Consider the following 25650-nt stretch of genomic DNA (forward strand, 5'->3'; position numbering starts at 1 on the left):
CCACCTCTGGTAGCCAAAAATTTGCTTTCCACATTCATGACTGTATTTTTATTATGTAAATAAATTTGAAGTATATGTTCTTATGAAGGCTTTTGATTAAGAGGAACTTTCAATAAGTAAAATGCCTAAGATAATGCCAAATATATTATAGGTTTTTAATTATGTGTTTTGATTCTTGTTTTCCATGTGTATATTTGCTATTGTAAAAAAATATATACAATAGCTTAGACTATGAGTTTTGTTTGCAAAGCCACGTCTATCATCCTGTTCCTTAGTAAACTATTCTACCACGGGTTTCATGATTTTAAGACAAAGTATTGTCTATACCTGTCTGGTGCTGAAATGTTACTCTTCTACTGAAATCACATGAAATCACAAGGCAAAGGCATTGTAACTTGTCTTAGACAAAGATAGCAGATATGACATGTGATATCTAAAGATGTAGGCTGTTGAGAATGGAAAGATAACAAAGGAGTAGATTGTATCTTATTCACTTCAGAGTTTCAAGAATTTTACTTGCCATGGAAATTTGCACAAAGCACAGGTTTGGTTTATTAAGCAATTGCCTACATTTCACTCAGCTGAAGTGATGGAAGACTTTAATCCTTGCAAACTGTCAATTAGAAGGAATTAACATCTGTCTTGAAGATGTGGTTTTAGGTACATTTCACAATACACTTAAGCTAGGCAGAATTATTTACTTTTATTACTGAGCCAAGTTACTGACATGGGAATACAGAATTCTAGTCTTCCCAGAGTAACACCTCCAATATTCTATATTGCTATTAAATAGGTATTATCCATGGGTAGTTAAAACCTATTAAAGTGCATATTTACCTATGTTTAACAATTTTTGTAGGCTTATTAATTTCATTTGAGTAAAAATGAGAATTCCTTTCAGTTAGTTAATTCTTTTATATATTGCTAAAGCATCTTTCTCATAGAATCATGGAACTATAGACATTTAAAATTAAAATGGAGCTTTAAAGTCATTTAACATAGAAGAAGGTAATTGTAATAAATTGGATCGTATTTGTGTCAGATAGTGATAAATACTCTTCCTGCACTGTTTTATACTCTAGGACAATGATTCACAAGCAGGCTTACATCAGAGTCAGCTGGAGAGCTTGTATCTAAATGAGCCTGGGCCACTGTGATGTATTTAGCTCTCCAGATTGTCTGCAGCATGCCAAAGTTTTTGGAGCATTGCTTTTAGAGGTGGAAACCATTTCATCTTTATTTGCATTAAAGCTCGTAGGTAGTAACTTTCAGGAGGTTGCAGAGCCAGTAAGCGATAGAGACAGTATCCAATCCTTTGGCTGAGGCTCATGGGGTGGTACATTTTATAGCTCTGCTCTGTGAGCTGGCAACCACACGGGCTGGTCGAGATTAACTAGTGACGGCTGCTTGAAAGTCTGCATGGAAAAGGATAGCAAAATCACATTGGGACTCACAGATGGATCGTGACTAACCTCTGGCACCTGCAATGAATACAGGGAAGTCCCCCAGTTCAATATCTTTAAAGTAAAAGTAGCTCAAGAGGTATTCTGTGTTTTCATCCAACCACACTGACTCTACACTGGCTTTAGCAATTTCTGGTGAAAGACTCCTTGTCTCAGGCATGTCTTATATATCTTATAAGAGTGTTGAAAGTAAAGAAAAACTCAGGAAATCAAGAACCAGGACACAACAGGACATCCTGTTAACCAGGATGTTAACATGGAGTGTGAGTTTTGCCAAGATATTTTGTTGTTATTGGACAGCAGCTTCTCATGACAGAGTTGAGTTATTTGGACTCAGTCATCAGAATGCATTTTTCTTAGTCTAACAAGATTAGTTCTCCACATTTTGACAGAAATGGTTCTAACAGTTTATGGGTAATATTCTGACCCCCAATCTCAATGTTTGATCATTTCCCAAAACAATAACCATGCGCAGAAGTCAATGCACAAAGAAACACATTGCCAGGAGTTAACTTCAAAAGCATCTCTAATTTGGGGGATGGAAAAGAGAGAGGCAACTATGTAAAGGATTGTAAAAATTGTGATGAAATCCAATAGTCTAAGAGAAAATTACTTACAAATAATATGAGATCTTTCAGATTTAATGGTTAGGGAAAAAGTAAAGAATCTGTTCAAACTGTAATTGGTGGTGGTTTTTCAGTAGCCAAGTCATGTCTGACTTCACTACCCCATGGACTGCAGTATGCCAGGCCTCCTTATCCCCCACCATATCCTGGAGTTTGCCCAAGTTCATGTCCATTGCATCAGTGATGTCATCCAACCATCTCATCCTTCTCACCCTCTTCTGCCTTCAGTCTTTCCCATCATCAGGTTCTTTTCCAGTGAGTCAGCTGTTCATATCAGGTAGCCAAATATTGGAGCTTCAACTTCAGCATCAGCCCCTCTAATGAATATTCAGGGTTGATTTTCTTTAAGATTGACTGGTTTGATCTCCTTGGTGTCCAAGGGATTCATAAGAGTTGTTGGTGGTAGATACCTATAAAAATCTACACACAATACATGTGTAGAGATTGTCCAGTCTGCTTTGGTCCATTTTCCTAAAATATATTTTTTTCAAAAAGTGTGCTCCTTCTTCCAATTTTCATGAAGATGCCAGGAAATAATTATGTTTATTTTGCAGACTTTTCTACAAATATATCCCTAACCAAGTATGTTTACAAATGTAGACAGGATACAAAAATGAAGTCCCCTACCCTTTCTATACTCTCATGCCTGTATGCTCACTCACTTATTTGGGTCTGACTCTTGTGATCCCATGGACTGTAGCCCACCAGGCTTTTCTATCCATGGGATTATCCTGGCAGGAATACTGGAGTGGGTTGCCATTTTCTCCTTCAGGAGATCTTCCCAACCCAGGGATCAAATCTGAGTCTCCTACATTAAAGGCAGATTCTTTACCGCTGAGCAATCTGGGAAGCCCTTCTTGTTCTCATAACCACCTTCTCGAGAGAGAACATTTTTTTTTCCCCTAGTCTTATCTCCACAAGACTTTGAAATGTGATTTTCTAAAAATTACTGAAATTCTTTAGTCATTAGTTTTGCTGTCTCTAAAAAAAGTATAATAGTTATCTCACAAAATTTTACCAGGATTAGATAACAATATGGAGACAAAATACTCATCGATGGATATTATATATATATATATATATATATATATATATATATATGTATGTATCTAAAGGGATGTGATCTCTACCAGGCAAGAAACATCAAGTCAAAGAATGGCAAAGCTTACAGTCATTGTAAATAGCACAGCTAAGATGAAAGGGCACACTTCCAGACTCCCAGTTCAAAACCTTTTCCTAGTTGTCAAACTACTTATTCATATTTTATGTGGCTCCTAGGGAACTCTTCCTATGGGGAAATGCATTATAGAACCAGAATGCTTAAGAGTTTAGTTTGTCATCCTCATGGTTTCATTTCTGTGGATTTGCTTAACTGTCAGGGCACTTAACCTAGAAGACTGAAAATAACTCATTACATAGAGAACAGGAGAATTTTATGTGTTTAAATGTTTCTATTTCTGTCTCTTGCATCAGGTCTCCTTTCTTCATTAAAGGCAAGATGAATACAAGGAAGCCTGCTCCTTACCCCAGGCATTAATTCTCTGCCTATCAGTCCCTCAGCCCCCAAATACACATCTCCCATCTAAATCCCATTTTCTAAGTTAACATCCCAGGTCTCTGAATCCTGGCCTGCATTAGTATGCAACCCACTCTTTTTAATCTCTAATCTTTCCTATTGGCTTTTCCCTCAGAGTGCATCTTATTTTTACAGATCAATTTTTTAACATATTCCAGGCATTGATATCTGCTTTCCTTATGTTACTTTTCATTCTGTTAGGGAGAAAATAACCCTGCTCCCTCCAATCCCACTGTCAGCAGTCTTAAATCATAGAAAGGGACCTAGCAAAGCACACAATTACTGAAAAGAAATGTCCTTAACAGTTATCATTTCTCAACATGGCTATGACTCCAATCTACAAAAGCAGTATTCTTTGATTACTATCATCAAAAGCCCATTACTCTAAAGTGGACAGTACACATTTTGAATGATGTTATTAAGGTGTTTGTGTGTGTGTGTGGCTGAATTTGCTAAATAGTGAATACTTTACTCCTGTCCAGTCATGCAGGGAGCATTGAAATATTTAAAATACGAGGCAATCAGGCACTGAACCCAATATTTACTCTCTGAATCACTTAGTTATATTTCATCAGCTCCCCTGGTCTTCTGAATTTTCATCAACAGAACATACATCATGCAATCTTCCAGTGTAGGGGAAGGTCATAACAACACCTTCCGGCGAGTTCTGTGGTGATGACATTAAAATCTGAAGATACATTCATTTCCTGAGATATGCTGTTCCCTTGTGAAATGAGGAGAGACCAAGGGTTCATCCTGAAGAAAATAAGACCAGTCTTTTTCGGTCTGCCCTTAAATCATGCAGAACTTGTCACTGCCTTCTGTATTCACTTTGCATAATACTATTTTCGTTTCCTCCTATGCATTTCCCCTCCCCACTATATTCACTGTATTCAGACATTGATCAGGCAGGATAAGTGAGCCCAACATATATCTTAAAAAATTATGACTGTGCTCATTTCTTTAAGACCTTGAGTTTATATCTAGAAATAGCTAATTCACCCCAAGAGAGAAAGCTTCACTGAGCTTATCATTTAAAGGGCACAGGTAGAGGTGAAGCACAGAGAGACAGCAGGAGCTCCATGGAAAATGGTCTGGGATGGAGCAGCTGCATTTGCGTTTCAGCTCTGTCACTTTGCAGCTGTGGGACTTTGGCAAACTAATCCATCAGAACCTTTGATTCTTTATCTTTACATTAAGGAGTATGGAAAATAAAAGACAAAAATTTATGATGTGTAGAAAACATCTTAAATTGTCAGTATTATTATTATAAATGTAATCCTAGGCATGAAGTTTATTTTAAGGGTAAGGATTATTAAAGGTAAGGATTCTATTATTGACTTTCGTATTTTTTTAATGTAAACATTGGTTAATGAGTGTAATTTACTATTGAACTTAGCATTAGAAAGTGTGCTGGAAATTTGATTCTATTATCTCCCTACTACATTTCTCTAAGCAAGAAGAAACTGATTTTTAACTTTGCTATTTTTAAAATGTGGAATTAATATCTGCTTCAAATGTATAACATCAGCATGAAATGAGACTCATGTAAGACTGTGAGCAGCAAGTGTTTGGTACATGATAGGGATATTTTGAAATATATATATATATATATATATATATATATATATATATATATTCTCCTAAATTGAATTGGCTTTAGATAAATTTATTACTATCAAAATCAAGGTATTTAAAATATTATAAATTTTTAAAATACAGGATGAAAGGTAAAAGTGACAATTACAATGATAGATAACTTTTTATCACTGACTAAAACCAATACAGAATATACAATATCAATGCAATCAGAATCAAAATCCCCACATAAGTTCCTAATACGTATGCAACATCTAATCTTAACACTTTGGCCTTTAAGTTTTATGGCTGATGATATCTATAGATTGATTCTCAAAAAGCTTTATACTTTTCTGTTTCTTACATTCTAAACCGAAGATAAATATTATTATTTGCAACCTGTGAGGAAATGGGGAAAATTTAATATATGTGATTGGGTCAAGATGTGGAATTATAGAAAGGCATTTTGATTAGAAGTCATGCAGTGTAGATCTGACCTCTGAGTCAAAATCATAAAATCACCAATCTGTAGTAGCAACTGTTCCTTTTGCAAGATTCTCAAGATATATGTTCTACAAAGTACTCATTTCTTATAATATTAATAGTCATCATAAGGGGAAAATATCAATAAGAAATGCTTTGAAAAAGAATTAACCCCCTTTATGGATGAAATTTGGTATTTTGGTATGCTGACATGATGATGATATAATTGAAATGCAAAAAAAAAAAAAAAGTCATCATGTGCCTGGATCTACAACCACCTGCTCAAATTACTATTCTTTCCCCTGTTGCTCACAAAAATCCATCTGCCCTTGCCTTCCAAATGTCCTACCCTTTATCTATGAGCAACAAACCCTCCCTCAAAGCTTTGTATTGTTTTGTTTATCTTTGTTTATCTTCTTCCACGTGTAACCATGCTTCCTTCACTTTTTTCAAGTGACTGTTCAAAGGGCACATATTCAGAGATACTTCACTGTCCATGCAACATGAAATGCTACTCCAGTCAATCTTTAGTGCTGCACTTGCTCTCTCTCCCTTCCCTCCTCCTCTTCTCTATCCTTTCCTCTCTCCCTCCTTTTTTCCTTTTTCCCTTCTTCCTTTTCTTTCTACCTTCCTTCCTTCCCTCCTCTCTTTCTTTTTCAAATTTACAGGTACTTAACCTTGATCATTGAACTATCTATGCTTACTTAGACACTCAGTCATGTCTGACTCTTTGCAATTCCATGGACTGTAGCCCACCAGACTCCTCTGTCCATGGAATTCGCCAGGAAAGAATACTGCAGTGGGTTTCCATTTCTTATGCCAGGGGATATTCCTGATTCAGTCTCTTTTGTCTTCTGCACTGGCAGGCATATTCTTAACCACAGTGTCAACTGGGAAGCCCTGAACTATCTATATTGTTTCTTAATTGTCTGGTAATTGTCTTGTTCTCCAACTGATCCATAAGAACAGGACAAAAGCCCTTTGGTTCATGCCGAATCCTGAACGTGAGCTCTAGAACAGTAGTCTTTACAGAGTACATGCGCAAGGAGCATTGTTGATAAGCAGTCTGTGGGAAAAAGTACAAACGTGCCATTAGCAGACCTTCATACATGGAGAAGAATTTCCAAATTTAGAAAGCAAAACAAGCCAAATACATAGATAAATCCAGGTAACAGCACAGCTTAAAATGCAATAAAGAGAAGTCCTGGGAAATTTCTTACCACCAGACAAAAGTCAGGAAATAAAAGGGTTGTACTGAGAGAAGTTAAACCTTCATGTGCCTCTGCTTACGTTGCTCACATGAAGGAGCTATCTGCAAGGGCTTTTGCTCAGAGGTCATACCGGTCGTAAGCTGCTCCCTTAGCCTACTCAAGGCAAGAAAAGAAAGAATATTCTCCACATCCTTAGGAAAACCTGCTATCACCTGCAGCATACACCCTGCCTACCACCACCTCAGCTGGCAGGTTTTAGCACATAACACAGACAGTTAAGCAGGAATTTGACAAAACAGAATAATTAAAATTCACTATGAAAGGAGCCAAAATCAACAGAAAAGAATGTCTCATATTTGGGGAGGTCACATCTTCCTAGAGGTACCAAGAATATGCCTTCTGGTTTACAAATTGTTAAATAAAATCATTAGAATTTGAGTATTTATTTCCAAAATTAAGAGTTAGAAAATTTAACAGACTGGTTGTTGAATAGAATGGGTACAGATAAAGAGGCCATGAGTTGGAAGATGAATCAAAATAATTTTGTCTAAAATTTAGTTGTTGCTGTTATCAGTCACCTATGTGTGTCCAGCTCTTGGTGACCCCATGGACTGCAGCACACAAGGCTTCGCTGTCCCTCACCATCTCCCGGAGTCTGGCCAAGTTCATGTCCACAAATTGGTGATGCCATCCAACCAGCGTATCCTCTGTTACCCTCTACTGTTTCTGCCTTCAATCTTTCCCAGCGTCAGGGTCTTTTCCAATGATTCACTGTTCACATCAGGTGATCAAAGTATTGGAACTTCAGCTTCAGCATCAGTCCTTCGAATGAACATTCAGGGTTGATTTCCTTTAAGACTGACTGATTTGATCTGCTTACAGTCCAAGGGACTCTCAAGAGTCCTCTCCAGCACCACAGTTCCAAAGTACTGGAATTCCAAAGAACTGGAATTCCAAAGTTCCAATTCTTTGGCACTCTGCCTTTGTGGTCCAGCTTTCACAACCATACATGACTACTGGAAAGGCTATAGCCTTGATTATACAGACTTTTTTCAGCAAAGTAATGCCTTTGCTTTTTAACATGCTGTCTAGGTTTGTCATAGGTTTCCTGTCTGTATGTACAGACAGACTAAGATATGGTATGTCTGAAAGCAAATTTAGAAAGAATAAAGCCTAGCATATTATCTGGATGCAAAAATAAATGAGACTTATGTTGCCAGATTTTTGTATCTGAGAAAGTTATCATTTAAATGAGAAAATAGGATTTTCTACATACAAACACGTACAAAAGCACATACCACAAATCTCTGAAATATCTTCAAATGGCATGGGGTCTTCAAGCCCTAAAATGGTAGTTATACATAAATTGGGGTCTCTTCCCAAGCACAAGGGACATTTTAATGTGCCTGAAGAATTTGAGGAAGAGAAGTCTTCCTCAAAATAGACTTCATGGAATGCAGTCTATTAGGTGTATCATGAAGGTGTCATTAGTGGTTTATTTTTAATGCACTATCCCATTAACACAAAATATATTTCATTCCTGTACATATTCACAATAGCCAGTGATAAAGAAATATAAGTAAACACTGAATACAAGTTTTGATATGGTGATACATTGTTTGGGAAAAGTGAATGGGAGAGGCAATAGCAGAGAAGAATAATAAAGAGAAACATCTTCCCAGAGTAAGAATGTCTGATCTCGGGGACATCAGACAACCACTCACCACAATTACTTTTCTATACCCCTGTCTTTGGTCAGAATGTAGACATAATTTGGTGATGCCATTTGTGTCTTGATGTGCTATCCTAAGAACAATCAGTTCAGTTAAGTTCATTTCCACAGTTTTGCCCGACTCTTTGTGACCCCATGAATCACAGCACGCCAGGCCTCCCTGTGCATCACCAACTCCCGGAGTTTACACAGACTTACGTCCGTCGAGTCAGTGATGCCATCCAGCCATCTTATCCTCTGTCATCCCCTTCTCCTCCTGCCCCCAGTCCTTCCCAGCATCACGGTCTTTTCCAATGAGTCAACTCTTCGCATGAGGTGGCCATAGTACTGGAGTTTCAGCTTCAACATCAGTCCTTCCAATGAACACCCAGGACTGATATCCCTTAGGATGGACTGGTTGGATCTCCCTTGCAGTCCAAGGGACTCTCAAGGGTCTTCTCCAACACCACAGTTCAAAAGCATCAATTCTTTGGCTCTCACCTTTCTTCACAGTCCAACTCTCACATCCATACATGACCACAGGAAAAACCATAGCCTTGACTAGACAGACCTTTCTTGGCAAAGTAATGTCTCTGCTTTCGAATATGCTATCTAGGTTGGTCATAATTTTCCTTCCAAGGAGTAAGCATCTTTTAATTTCATGGCTACAATCACCATCTGCAGTGATTTTGGAACCCCAAAAAATAAAGTCTGACACTGTTTCCCATCTATTTCCCATGGAGTGATGGGACCAGAAGCCATGATCTTTGTTTTCTGAATGTTGAGCTTTAAGTCAACTTTTTCAGTTTCCACTTTCACTTTCATCAAGAGGCTTTTTAGTTCCTCTTCACTTTCTGCCATAAGGGTGGTGTCATCTGCATATCTGAGGTTACTGATATTTCTTCCAGCAATCTTGATTTCAGCTTGTGTTTCTTCCAGCCCAAAGTTTCTCATGATGTACTCTGCATATAAGTTAAATAAGCAGGGTGACAATATAAAGCCTTGACATACTCCTTTTCCTATTTGGAACCAATCTGTTTTCCATGTCCAGTTCTAACTGTTGCTTCCTGACCTGCATACAGATTTCTCAAGAGACAGGTCAGGTGGTCTGGTATTCCCATCTCTTAAAGAATTTTCCACAGTTTATAGTGATCCACACAGTCAAAGGCTTTGGCATAGTGAATAAAGCAGAAGTAGATGTTTTTCTGGAACTCTTGCTTTTTTGATGATCCAGTGGATGTTGGCAATTTGATCTCTGGTTCCTCTGCCTTTTCTAAAACCAGCTTGAACATCTGTAAGTTCACGGTTCACGTATTGCTGAAGCCTGGTTTGCAGAATTTTGAGCATTACTTTACTAGTGTGTGAGATGAATGTAATTGTGCAGTAGTTTGAGCATTCTTTGGCATTGCCTTTCTTTGGAATTGGAATGAAAATTCACCTTTTCCAGTCCTACGGCCACTGCTGTTTTCCAAATTTGCTGGCATATTGAGTGCAGTACTTTCACAGCATCATCTTTCAGGATTTGAAATAGCTCAACTGGAATTTCATCACCTGCACTAGCTTTGTTCATAGTGATGTTTTCTAAGGCCCGCTTGACTTCACATTCCAGGATGTCTGGCTCTAGGTGAATTATCACACCATCATGATTATCTGGATCTTGAACATCTTTTTTGTACAATTCTTCTGTGTATTCTTGCCACCTCTTCTTAATATCTTCTGTTTCAGCCATTAGAAAGAATACATTTGAATCAGTTCTAATGAGGTGGATAAACTGGAGCCTATTATACAGAGTGAAGTAAGCCAGAAAGAAAAACACCAATACAGTATACTAACACATATATATGGAATTTAGAAAGATGGTAACAATAACCCTGTATACGAGACAGCAAAAGAGACATTGATGTATAGAACAGTCTTTTGGACTCTGTGGGAGAGGGAGAGGGTGGGATGATTTGAGAGAATGGCATTGAAATACGTATAATATCATATATGAAATGAGTCACTAGTCCAGGTTCAATGCATGATGCTGGATGCTTGGGGCTGGTGCACTGGGATGACCCAGAGTGATGGTATGGGGAGGGAGGAAGAAGGAGGGTTCAGGATGGGGAACACGTGTATACCTGTGGTGGATTCATTTCGATATTTGGCAAAACCAATACAATATTGTAAAGTTTAAAAATAAAATAAAATTTAAAAAAAAGATAGCTATAAGAATGAAATGAAAAGTCACAGACTAGAGAAAATATTTGTAAATTATATGTCTGAATTAGAACCTGTATTTAGAAAGTTAATAAAGAACTCTTGAAACTAAAAAAAAAAAAAAAAAAATCTTCTGTTTCTGTTAAGTCCATACCATTTCTGTCCTTTATTGAGCCCATCTTTGCATGAAATGTTCCCTTGGTATGTCTAATTTTCTTGAAGAGATCTCTAGTCTTTCCCATTCTGTTGTTTTCCTCTATTTCTTTGCATTGATCATTGAGGAAGGCTTTCTTCTCTCTCCTTGCTATTCTTTGGAACTTTGCATTCAAATAATCCAATAGAAATTTAACCTGCTGTGTCTGATCACTTTAACTCACTAACAGAGTCTGTTCTCTGAGGGTTTTCATGCCTACAAAGCTGACAGAACCTTTCCAATCAGTGAGCAGGGAGCATACTTGTTCTAGAAATCACACAAAGACAACTTCAAAGGATTCATGTTAAAGTAGAATATTAGGTCTTAAGATATTTGAATAGTGCCTTAGCCAGAGTCAATGGACCATTTTCTCCCTTGCTTTATATTTTGTGCAGCACTCATTTGTTGCATATCACTGAATACACCCAACAGCTCTTTAGGAGATCAAATGTCTGAATGGGAAAGATCATTAAAAAGTGATTTGTATCTGTTAAGCCCAGGAAATAATCCTGCTAAATAGAAAGAAACCACATGGGGTGAGAAGAATACATCCTCATTCATTTTGTAATGTGGGTTGTTAGGGACTTTAAAAATTTCCTAAAATGATGTGTAAAAACTAATCTGCAGACCTTATAACCTTAAAAATTCTCCTTCAAATGGAGCTCGAATCTTTTTCCCCCCTGTGGAGTGTGATGACAAGCCAGGAGCTGTAAGAGAAGCTAGATCTAGCAGAAACCTATTTCTTGGGAATTTTCAAGTAGTTTAAGAAACAAAACTCTGGGAAATGTTAGTTTCCAAATAAACAGTGTTTGGTTGGTTGGTTGTTTTTTTTTTTTTTTTTTTTTTCCTTCAAGGTTATCATAGATGATACAGTTCTATCTTCTGCTAGGTGTAGGTACTGCTAGGAGACTAAGGCAGCACCCAGTGAAGTAAAGTTCTTTTTTATAAGATCATGGATATGAATTTAAATGTAATTGGAAATGGATGGGGAGTGTAAAGTTCAGTCTAGCACATCTTGTGATAATAACTTGGGATGAAGGATTTTCTGACTCCTAAACGGTGTTGGAAATGCTTAGCCTTGTTTGTAATCAGATAGAGTAGGAGTACAGAACATTTTTTTGGAGTCATAGTATTCAGTTACAACTCTTTCCTCTGCGTGTTACTTATTTGACCTCGAACAATGTCAGTAATCTATCTTTCTCTCAGTTAGGGATGTTGTGATAGCTTTTTAGCATACAGCATATGAAATGCCTAGCTCAGGGAGTGGCACATAAAAGTTATTAAGATATTGTTCATCATGTGAGTGCAGTGGATTACTATAAGGAATAAAGTTTTCAATAGTGTCTCTAAAATAGCAAATAAATAATTGTCACTTCCTTTGAGATTGTGTTGTTGTTGTTGAGTCAATCAGTCATGTCCAACTCTTTGTGATCCCATGGACTGCAATATACCAGGCTTCCCTGTCCTTCAACATTTCCCAGAGTTTGCTCAGATACATGTCCACTGAGTCAATGATGCTATCCAATCATCTCATCCTCTGTCACCCACTTCTCCTCCTGCCCTCAGTCTTTCCCAACATCAGGGTCTTCTCCAATGAGTCGGTTCTTCACACCAGGTGGCCAAAATATTGGAGCTTCAGCATCAGTCTTTCCAATGAAGATTCAGGGTTGACTTCCCTTAGGGTTGACTGGTTTGATCTCCTTGTAGTTCAAGTGATTATCAAGAGTATTCTCTAGCAACACAATTTGAAAGCATTAATTCTTTGGTGCTCAGCCTTCTTTATGGTCCAATTCTTTCATCTGTACATGACTACACCCTGCACATTTAACTTATATGCAGAGTACATCATGAGAAATGCTGGGCTGGAAGAAGCACAAGCTGGAATCAAGATTGCTGGGAGAAATATCAATAACCTCAGATATGCAGAGGACACCACCCTTATGGCAGAAAGTGAAGAGGAACTAAAAAGCCTCTTGAAGAAAGTGAAAGAGGAGAGTGTGAAAGTTGGCTTAAAGCTCAACATTCAGAAAATGAAGATCATGGCATCTGGTCCCATCACTTCATGGGAAATAGATGGGGAAACAGCGGAAACAGTGTCAGACTTTATTTTTGGGGGCTCCAAAATCATTGCAGATGGTGACTGCAGCCATGAAATTAAAAGACGCTTACTCTTTGGAAGGAAAATTATGACCAACCTAGACAGCATATTAAAAAGTAGAGACATTACTTTGCCAAGAAAGGTCTGTCTAGTCAAGGCTATGGTTTTCCCAGTAGTTGTGTATGGATGTGAGAGTTGGACTGTGAAGAAAACTGAGAGCTGAAGAACTGATGCTTTTGAACTGTGGTGTTGGAGAAGACTCTTGAGAGTCCCTCGGATGATCCAACCAGTCCATTCTAAAGGAGATCAGTCCTGGGTGTTCTTTGGAAGGAATGATGCTAAAGTTGAAACTCCAGTACTTTGGCCACCTCATGCGAAGAGTTGACTCATTGGAAAAGACTCTGATGCTGGGAGGGATTGGGGGCAGGAGGAGAAGGGAACAACAGAGGATGAGATGGCTGGATGGCATCACCAACTCGATGGATGTGAGTTTGAGTGAACTCCGGGAGTTGGTGATGGACAGGGAGGTCTGACATGCTGCAGTTCATGGGGTCACAAAGATTCGGACACGACTGAGCAACTGAACTGAACTGAACTGAACTGGTAAAAAAAAAAAAAAAAAAAAAAAATCGTAGCTTTAACTATATGGTCCTTTGTTGACAGTGATGTCTCTGCTTTCTAATATGCTGTCTAGATTTGTCCTTCAAGATTACACTTAATTTGATCCCCACATAACTTTCTTGTCTTAGTTCATTGCACTTTGTGTATAAAACCTCTCCTCTGTTTGTCTCCTTTGTTCTTAGAAATGCCCTTTATTTTTCAACCTAAATATTGTTGTTCAAACTGACCTACCAACTAATCCACACAGAAACTCTTTCTTCTCTGCTTTTTTATGTTCTTTGAGTGATTCCCTCTCATGAAGTCTGAATATCACTGTTCTTTGTGTATCTAATATCAGGTATATTGTGATGTGTGTAGGCCTTTACTAATCTCAACTAGGCAACTATCTTTTCCAATGTGGAAGCTACACTGTATTAGTTGTGTTGCCTAGAGTAGCCTGTTTAAAAAGAAATGATTATTTTGTTTTTCTTTCATGGTAAATAAATATTACAGTTGGTCTCTTAACTTTAACTTATCACTCATCAATGGCCTTTTCTTATGAAAAAATAGGAAACTTTTTCTCAGTATCAAGAGTTCAGCTTTTCCCAGTTAAATTTTTCATTCTTTCACAATGATTTGCTGAATCAGCTTGAAACCATTCAGATTGTTGCAAAAATATTAGTAAGAAAGACCAATGGAGTCTACACAATTTGGAAACACAAAATCAGATTAATCAGACATATGAAACAGCCAACTATACTACAATGTAGCATGTGCTGTACTGCTGCTGCTGCTGCTAAGTCCCTTCAGTCCTGTCTGACTCTGTGTGACCCCACAGAAAGCAACCAACCAGGCTCCCCCATCCCCGGGATTCTCCAGGCAAGAACACTGGAGTGGGTTGCCATTTCCTTCTCCGGTGCATGAAAGTGAAAAGTGAAAGTCAAGCCGCTCAGTTGTGTCCGACTCTTCGCTACCCCATGGAATGGAGCCTACCAGGCTCCTCCGCCCATGGGATTTTCCAGGCAATGTGCTCTACTAGAGATATACAAAGCCAGAAGTACCACTAGGGTGAAAGAGAATACGGTGAATAGACAGAAAGAAAAAAAAAAGATAGATGGTTAAGTGGTAGATGAATAGATGGTGACTGGATAGGAAGAGACAGAGAGAAACAGAGACAAAAAAATGACAACTAGATAGCTGAGTAGATACATAGACAGGTAGATCATAGACATATGGTAGATATATAGCTACATAGATAGATTTGTTTTTTAAACACTGTCTGGTATTCTTTTTTCTTTCCTTCAAATGCTGGGTTTCATCTGGAGTCATTTCACTCTGAGAACAATTTTCAGCAATTTTTTACTGAAATCAGCAGAAGATAAAATCTCTTCACTTTTTCCGAGGCAAAATGCAATTATTTCATTTCATTTTCTAAAATCAAATTTGTGAAGTGTAATTTTACATATGTTAGAATGATCTGGCTTCAATGTGTTTTTCAATGAATTTGAGCAGATTTACACATCATGTAACCAACACTAAAGATATAAAATATTTCTATTAGGCCAAAAAATAATAAATTCTCTGTATCTCTATTAGGATAATCTTGTGATGTTGTCACAATCACTAATATCCTTTCTAAATATAGATTCAAATTATCTTCCTAAAGTTTCAAATAAATAGAATCATATGATATGCACATTTTTGTGTCAGTCTCCTTTGTTTATAATAATGTTTATGAGAATCACTGATGCTGTTTTGTGGATCAGTACTTCCTTTATTTTTATTGATGAGTAGTATTATGTTGTATGAATACACAATAATTTGTTTTTCCATTCAATCATTGATGAATTGTGTCCAAATTATACCTTTTTTGAAAAAAGTTTCTGTGACTATTTGTGTGCAAGTTTTCATTTGAAGGTATGTTTTCCTTTTCCTTCAGTATATGCCTAGGGGTATAATTTCTAGATTGTAATAAATGAATGTTGCATTTTCCTAAGAACTGCTGAATTATTTTCCAAAGAGACTCTATCAGTTGTGTTTCACACCATCACCCCACAACAGTGCTATGTAGTTTTGCTACACTTTGTACTGTTACTCCTTGTAATTTTAGCAGTTAAATGGCTATTTAACTGTATCATAAAGTGATATTAATATGACTCTCCCTGTTATTAGGGTTTCCCTGGTGACTTAGTGGTAAAGAATCCTCCTGCCAATGTAGGAGATGCGAGTTCACTGCTCGGGTCAGGAAGATTCCCTGGAGAAAAAAATGGCAACCCATTCCATTATTCTTCCCTGGGAAATCCCATGGACAGAGGAGCCTGAGGGGCTACACTCCATGGGGTAGCAAAAGAGTCAGACACATCTTAGCAACTAAACAGCCTTACTATTAATTCTGTTAAATATTTCTTTTCATGTGACTACTGACTATTTGCATGTCTTTTCTCTGAAGTATTCAAATTTTGGCCTTAATTTTTATCTTTAAACTTACAGAAAGCAAAATTAACTTTATTTTCTGTATGTAATTTCATGAGTTTTAATACAAGATTAGATTTACATATATCACATACAATTATTATTACTCCAAAACTAGTTAAACATGTATATGTATGTGTTTTTTTGGACTCTGCTTTATTGACTAATATGTCCCTAAATCTTGTAGCCTTATAGTAAGTCACTGTTGACCCATGCCTCCACCAGAGACTCCTGGACACTCATAGACAAGTCTGGGTCAGTCTCTTGTGAATTCACTGCTCCTTTCATCTGGGTCCAGGTGCAACACAAGGTTTTATTTGTGCTCTCCAAGAGTCTGTTTCCCCAGTCCTGTGTAAGTTCTGTAATCAAATCCCACTGGCCTCCAAAGTCAAATTCTCTGGAAGTTCTCAGTCCCTTTGCTAGATCCCCAGGTTGGAAAATCTGTTGTGGGTCCTAGAACTTCCTTAACAGTGTGAGAATTTCTTTGGTACAATTGTTATGCAGTTTGTGGGGCATCTGCTCTTTGGATCTATAGTGAGGTTAATGGTAACCTCCTCTAAGAGTGCTTAGGCCATAGGCTGTGTGGCAGGTAGCAGCAACCAGAGCCCCTGCCCCTATAGCAGGCCACTGCTGACTTGTACCTCTGCAGGAGACTCAAACACAGGTCTGACTCAGTCTCTGTGAGGTCTCTGGGTACTGGTGAGCACAAGGTTCTATTCGAGCCCTCCAAGTGTCTCCTGCTGCAGAGTTGGGGGCATTGAGTGCAGCAGTGCATGCATAGGATCTTTTGAAGAAAGTTGCTATTATCTTCATTATCTTCACCATGGTTTGGTCTCAGGTCAAACAATAGAGAGGGAACAAAGCCCCACCCATCAACAGAATTACATTGTACAGGAGGCAGTGATCAAGACCATCCCTAAGAAAAAGAAGGCAAAAAAGCAAAATGGTTGTCTGAGGAGGCCTTACAAAAAGCTGAGAAAAGAAGGGAAGCAAAAGGCAAAGGAACAAAGGAAAGATATACCCATTTGAATGCAGAATTCCAATGAATACCAAGGAGAGATAAGAAAGCCTTCCTAAGTGAGCAATGCAAAGAAATTGAGGAAAACGATAGAATGGGAAAGACTAGAGATCTCGTCAAGAAAATTAGAGATACCAAGGGAATATTTCATGAAAAGATGAGGACAGAATAAAGGACAGAAATGGTATGGATCTGTCAATAAAGGACAGAAATGGTATGGATCTAACACAAGCAGAAGATATTAAGAAGAGGTGTCAAGAATACATAGAAGAACTATACACAAAAGATCTTCATGACCCATATAATCATGATGGTGTGATCGCTCACCTAGAGCCAGACATCCTGGAATGTAAAGTCAAGTGAGCCTTAGGAATCATCACTATGAACAAAGCTAGCAGAGGTGATAGAATTCCAGCTGAGCTATTTCAAATCCTAAAAGACGATGTTGTGAAAGTGCTGCACTCAGTAGGCCAGCAAACTTGGAAAACTCAGCAGTGGCCACAGGACCAAAAAAGTTCAGTTTTCTTTCTAATCCCAAAGAAAGGCAATGCAAAAGAATGTTCAAAGTATTGCACAATTGCACTCACCTCACATGGTAGCAAAGTAATGCTCAAAATTCTCCAAGCCAGGCTTCAACAGTACATGAGCCATGAACATCCAGATGTTCAAACTGGATTTACAAAAGGCAGAGGAACCAGAGATTGATTGCCAACATTCACTGAATTATAGAAAAAGCAAGAGTATTTCAGAAAAAAACATCTTTTATTGATTACACCAAAGGCTTCGACTGTGTAGATCATAATAAACTGAAAAATTCTTCAAGAGATGGGAATACCAGACCACCTTACCTGCCTCCTGAGAAACATGTTTGCAGGTCAAGAACTAACATGGAACAAGAGACTGGTTTCAAACTGGGGAAGGAGTATGTCAAGGCTGTATATTGTCACCCTGCTTATTTAACTTATATGCAGAGTACATCATGGGAAATGCCAGGCTGGATGAAGCATGAGCTGGAATCAAGATTGCCGGGAGAAATATCAATAACCTCAGATACGCAGATGATACTGCCATTATGGCAGAACACACAGAGGAATTAAAGAGCGTCTTGATGAAAGTGAAATAGGAGAGTGAAAAAGCTGGCTTAAAACTCAGCATTCAAAAAACTAAGATTGTGGCATCCAGTCTCATCACTCTATGGCAAATAGATGAAGAAACAATGGAAACTGTGGCGATCTTTATTTTCTTGGTCTCCATAATCACTGCAGATGGTGACTGCAGCCATGAAATTAAAAGGTGCTTGCTCTTTGGAGGAAAAGCTATGGCCAATCTAAATAGAATATTAAAAAGCAGAGACATTACTTTGCTGACAAAGATCCGTCTAGTCAAAGCTATGGTTTTTCCAGTAGTCATGTATGGATGTGAGAGTTAGACTATAAAGAAAGCCAAAGAATTGATGCTTTTGAAATGTGGTGTTGCAGAAGACTCTTGAGGGTCCTTTGGACTGCAAGGAGATCCAACCAGTCCATCCTAAGGAAATCAGTTCTGAATATTCATTGGAAGGACTGATGTTGAAGCTGAAACTCCAATACTTTAGCCACTGATACGAAGAACTGCCTCACTGGAAAAGACCCTAATGCTGCTAAAGATTGAAGGCAGGAGAAGAGGATGACAGAGGATGAGATGGTTGGATGGCATCACATACTTGATGTACATGAGTTTGAGCAAGTTCCAGGAGTTGGTAATGTACAGGGAACCCTGGCGTACTGTTGTCCACAGGGTCACAAAGGGTCAGACATGGCTGACCGATGTAATTGAACTGAAATATAGTAAGTCATGGGATCAGGCTGTGTGATTCCTCCAATTTTATTGCTTTTTTCATTATTGTTTTGGCTATTGCTACTGCTGCTGCTAAGTCACCTCAGTCGTGTCTGACTCTGTGCGACCCCATAGACGGCAGCCCACCAGGCTCCCCCATCTCTGGGATTCTCCAGGCAAGAACACTGGAGTGGGTTGCCGTTTCCTTCTCCAATGCATGAAAGTTTAAGTGAAGTCGCTCAGTCGTGTCCAACTCTTAGCGACCCCATGGACTGCAGCCTACCAGGCTCATCCATCCATGGGATTTTCCAGGCAAGAGTACTGGAGTGGGGTGCCATTGCCTTCTCCAGTTTTGGCTATTAGAAGCTATTTAATTTTTCCATAGAAATTTTAGCATTAGCTTGTTGATTTCTGGGAAAAAAAATGACCACTGGAATTTTGTTTGATGTTATATGTATATATGTATACAATCTTTTTCAGAATCTTTTCTTGTATGGGTTATTACAAAATAATGAATCAATGCTTTATTACAAAATAATAATGAGTTCCCTTATCCAGAGGGAAGAAGAAAAGTGTTACTCACTCAGTCATGTCTGACTCTTTCCGACCCAATGGACTGTAACCCACCAGGCTCCTCTGTCCATGGAATTCTCCAGGCAAGAATAATGGAGTGGGTTGCCACTTCTTTCTCTGGAGGATCTTCCCTACCCAGGGATTGAACCTGTGTGTCCTGCATTGTAAGCAGATTCTTTACCATCTGAGCCATGACGGAAGCCCTACTGACAATGCTTATGTATAGTTTCTTGTATCTTTAGATTTACAGATTCAACTTATATCCAAATTTACTTTACTTTTTAAAATCATCACATCTTCCCCTCCTACTCCATTCTGAGAGGTTGTTTCATACTTTTGTAATACAGTGAAATCATTTTCTTATATTTTGTATTCTATTCTGGGATCGCCTTACCTCTAATATTTTGGGCATGCATCGAGGTTCATCTTTTGCTCTAAAGTTCTATTGGTTTTGACAAGTGCATATGTCATATATCTATAGTATTGTACAGAAAAATTTTATCACTCTAAAAATTCCCCTGCATTTTACCAATCAAGATTCCTCCTCACTCATCAAACTCCTGGCAATCACTATAATTTTGCCTTTTCATCCACTGCTACAGCTTTACCTTTTTCAGAATGTCCTATATTTGGAATCATGCAGTCACAGTATGTAGCCTTTTCTTACTTTTTTTTTTTTTTCCACTTAGCATAAGCATTTAAGAGTCATCCATGTCTTTTTGTGATTCAATAGTGGATTTCTTTTTATCTCTGAAAATATCCCATTGCATAATTGTAGCCCAATATGTTAATTCAGTTGAAGGACATCTTGATTGATTCCTGTCTTCGGTGATTGTGAATAAAGCTGTTATAAACATTAGTGTCCAGGTTTTTGTATGGGCATAATTTGTCAAGTTCCTGAACTTTTGCTAGTCCAATCTGCCTTGATCCTCATCTTGATCACCCTTTTCCTCAGTTTCTTTCCGAGTCTTCAGGGTGAGATGCACTCATGGTCTCCTCAACCACTTTACAGACAGAAATTTGCAGTGGTTGCTTGTTCTGTCTCCCCCACACATGTAACAGCACCAGAGATGTCCTGCTGAGTCATCTGCATTTATTCAGAAAATCTCTGGGAATCCTGGTCAATGTGTTATACACCATAGTGAGCCCTAAACTAAACCTAGCATCAAAACATCTTCATTAAACATTGGTTTGTGTTGGCAAGAGTTCCTTTCAACTAGACTTCTCATATTCAGTGATTTTTGGTCACCAAATTATAGTCAGCTGTCTGAATCTGTCTCTTAGCCCTAAGGTAAGTGCGTTCCTTGTATTATTCTTTTCTTTTTCCAAAATCTTCTCTGCATTGTTTCTCAGCTTATTATTGCTTTTTTTCTTATTGATTATTTTTGTTCATGACACACTTCTAGGAAGCCCTGATTCTACAGTAAATAAGCCATTTAAAATCATCACATTCTACAGCAGAAACCATCCTATGCATATACATTCTCACCAAGCAGAACAAGTGCTCTGACCTTAGACAATACTTTTTCCCTCCTTGTTCCTTTTGTTCTGTTATTCTCATATTTTATTTTGTTTGAGAAAAAGTTAAGTTTTTTTTCCCATTTTCAGTTGCATACAAACTTGTTAGATTTTAAATGAGCAAACCTTATTTTAAATTCCAGCAGAGCCTTTTATTAGCTGTGTAATCTTGAGCAAAGCTTATAACTTATCTAAGCTTCATTTTTCTCTTGTGAAAAATAGAGATACTATCCATTTTATAAGGTTTTATGAGAGTCAAGTTTGCAAATATCTAATAAGTGCCTGGGAGAGTTATTTTGAACATATTAGCTCGTTTTCACTTGCCCTTATCTTACAGAATTTCATTTTCTTATCAAACTCTTCTCCTACTTGTCCTCTCAAGGCTATGATTTCCAAGTAGAGTAGTCATAGTGAGCTAAGAATAATACTTTGTTAGAACTTGTAAGTACCTTGTCATACTAAAAGTGAGATTGCTTTGTACATAAAGACTTATTGTCATCTTTGAAAGTCCTACCATGTAGGTGGCTGATAGCACATTAATATTCAGTAGATTAAAAACTGAATCTACATGTATACAACACATACTGCAGATGACTTCAGTGTTAAGTACTTTAAAATATATCATTATATATGTGTGCACAGATGGTATAAATGACATCTGCTTAACATTTAATGAGCATATACTATATACTATTATATAAATGTTATAGTTTTATATAGGTATAGTTTTTAAATTGCTCACCATCACAAAGTCAGTCAGTGACAAAGCTTAGCACAGAGCTAAGGACATAGTACACACTCAATATATAGTTGTTAAATCAATTACTGCAAGTGTTGAGATTTTATCTGAAGACTATCTCTGTCAACTTCCATATTCTTACACCATATCACTGTAAAGTGATTTAAGCACACCTCTCAAAGAGTACTTTCTAAATGTAGCATTCAAAAGATTGTATAGCACAGGAAACTCTACTCAAAAGTCTGTAATGACCTATATGGGAAAAGAATCTTAAAAAGAGTAGAGATGTATGTTTATATATACATGCATAGTTGTTTCACTTTGCTGTACAACTGAAACTAACACTGCAACACTCCAATAAAAAATTATTTAAAAAATTGGAAAATAAAAGACTGAGCACAACAGTTTCAGGGCATAGTCCTTTCCAGACACTTGACTTTCTGTTATAGGTGGCATGTTAGCAAAGAGTCAGGTCAGGATGAGGGCTCAGACAGAGGACTTGTCAAGTCTCATGCTGTTCTCTCTGTATGCTAGAAAATTCTCATATTTTCCTGAAGATGGCAAAGACATGCGATTTCCCTGTAATAAAACTGTGACCTGGTTACAACTCCTCTAAAACACGTAAATATACTATGAGAATAAAGCTCTCACTATTCTAAATCTGTGATGTGATCAACTTTTATTTTGAAGAGAGTAATTAATGACAATAGCAAACTCATTAGTAGGTAAACAAAAGTTATGTCATTCATATATGTCACCTCTGTAGGTTAATTTAATCAATAATTATGATTGTTTCATGTTAACATCTACATTTAAAAGTAAGGATACTCAGAGTTAAATGATAGAACCAGACACCAAGTCTAGTTATATCTTAACTTTCAAGTCCATGCTACTTAAAGAAACACATGGGGCTGGGAGGAAGGGGAGAAGAGGGGCTTATACTTCCACTTTGGAATTTTAACAGAATTTAAAAGCCTATCTAGCCACATTGACAATACACTCAGTCTTGCCCTTTCCATGAACCAATCTTTTCTGAACAGAAAGAATTTTAAACACCTCTATTACACCTCTGGTTAAAGTTTGTCCACCTAGGGACCAGGTAATTTTCCTTAGATCTTGGCATGATCTACTCATGATGGTAGACACAAGTCTATCAGATAGACGCTTCCCTGCTAGATATTTACACTCTGTCTTAGACATATAACTCAGATACTGCCTTTCTAGGAACTCTTGGCATGGGTGTGCAAATTATGCCCTTCATGAATGTCTTATATAAATCATCTGACCGCATAAGACAGCTTCCACATTCCAGAGGTGAATGTGTGGGACAGTAAAGGTCATGTCTCAGCAGCATTCCTCCCTTAGAAGGAAAAATAACAAAATCCTCTCCAAGAAGCCCAGCCCTTTTACCTTTATTATTTGAGACCAATTATGTGAAGAACATCTTAGGCAAGATGGTATTTTACACATTCCAAATACAGTTTAGAAGTGGAAGACTCAGGACACACACACAATCACTGGGACTGTATAGTTCTAAACAATTTTCATATTTTTCTTTAACATTTTTGTAAATTCTAAAACATTCCAAGTTGCTGAGATATCAGATATCCCAGAAGTGCACTTAGATTTAATTATGTAATTAATCTTGGATAAATCCACAGGCCAAATTTATCAAGATCTACTTATATGTTCATGTTACTTGCTTTTAAAATTTATGTCAAAAACTTTCTGATTTCTAAGCAAACTGATTATCCTAAATCTATAAAGGAAAATATTGACATATTTTACCATAGGAGAAAGAAAAAAAAAAAGAGCTAACATAAAGTTACCATAAGTTATATATCATGCAACAGTTTTACAGGTATAAACTTTTTTATTCTCATCAAGCCCTATGAGTAGGTTAACTTATTATACCCATTTTATAGATGAGAAAATTGAGGCATGGATAGGTTAAATAACTTGCCTAATATCACACTGGTAGTAAAACAGTAGAACTATAACTCACATCTAGATAGTCTAACATGTAGTACTACATTATCTTTCAAATATATTTATGATACAAAACAATGTGAACCAATTCAAAAGAATGAAAACCAAGTTGAAATTTGTAATCACAATATGATATATAAAATATTAATTTCATTAATTAAAAATAAATTATATAAATCAATAAGAAAAAATATTGCACCTGAGATTTAAAAATCAGCAAAAAATATAAACATACAGTTTACCATGTACAGAACAATGTCCAATAAGCATATAAAAAGATTTTTGGCATCAGCAGCAAAATACAAAAGGAATAAAAGTCAGAACAATAAAATAAGGATTTTCTGTCAGAAAAATAAAAATGAGAAAAGTTTAATGAGTCCCAATACCAGCCTGTGTGTGGAGAGACAAGACCTCTCATAAAAGTTGATGGGTGTATAAACTGGCACAAAATTTCCAGAGGGCAATTTGCCAATGTCTTTAAAAATAAAAATGCATATATACTTTGGCCCAGCAGCTAAAGGATGCATTTTTCCAATTCATCTTACAAACTTTTACCAATTTAATATATAAGAGATGTCCATTGCAGCAACTTCAGTCACAGCAAAAACTTGGAAACCTGAATAAAAAAAAACTCTAAAATTATGATAGATAAATACAATGAAATATTATTAAACTGTTCCAATTTAACCAATATACAAGATCTCTTACATAGATAATTAAGTTAAAAAATAAAGAAAGGAACAGTGTTTACAGTATAATTCCTTTTTTGAAAAATATTTCTCCATGAATCTAATAAGTGATTTTAAATGAAAGAAAAGCATTGGATCTGAGAGCACTTGACAAGCAAAGGTGCTGACCTGATGCCTATGTTCATGGGCAGAGGGAGTCTTGCTCTCTTGGTTGTGACTGGAGTCCACTGGCTATCTAGTTTTGCCATGATTTCATGAGCAGGCATCATTGCAGTGTTCTTTGCCAGTGGTCTTAGATATAATCTAAATAAGGTGATTGGTTTCATTCAAGTCAGACCAGGTTCATGTCTGACAGTGTCTTAGCTCTCTGGCCCCTTTATTAAAGGGCAGTCTTTCCATCTTCTTAGTTCTTCAGCCATATTCTTTCCAGAACCCACCTTCCTATTTCTTCATCTGTTTATGGTAGTGAACTCCTTTTTATCTTCCTTCCAAGTTGGCCAGAAAATTTTGCCTTCAGGTTTTCCCACAGGTGGTCATGGAGAGAGTGGGGAATTGCTAAAATCTGTCTGAGTGAGGCACATGAAACTCCTCTATGAGTTAAAATAGGTTAAATAAAAAAAACAAAAGCAAAAACAACAACAAAAACAAGTAAACAAGATCTCATAGCACAGTAAAGACTTCTTTATTTTTAGGTCCATTTTCCATTATGATTTAGTGGGGAGGTGGGGATGGGGTCAGAGGCTGGGCCCCACACACTCATTCAGCCTCCTTGACTGATGAGGTTCCACTGTGTTTTTGTTTATTTTTTTTAATAGGGATATAATTGCTTAAAAGTGTTGTGTTAGTTTATGCCCTACAACAAAGTGAAACAGCTATATATATAAATATATATACATATACATATATCCCCTCTTTCTTGGACCTCCTTTCTATACCCCCATCTCATCCATCTAGGTCACTATAGAGCACTGAGCTGAGCTCCCTGTGCTATACAGTAGGCTCCCATTAGTTATAAGTTTTACATATGGATTCCCTGACAGCTCAGTTCGAAAAGAATCCACCTGCAATGCAGGAGACCCCAGTTCAATTCCTGGGTTTG

This window comes from Bos indicus, chromosome 2, assembly GCF_029378745.1.
Source record: "Bos indicus isolate NIAB-ARS_2022 breed Sahiwal x Tharparkar chromosome 2, NIAB-ARS_B.indTharparkar_mat_pri_1.0, whole genome shotgun sequence".
NCBI lineage: Eukaryota > Metazoa > Chordata > Mammalia > Artiodactyla > Bovidae > Bos > Bos indicus.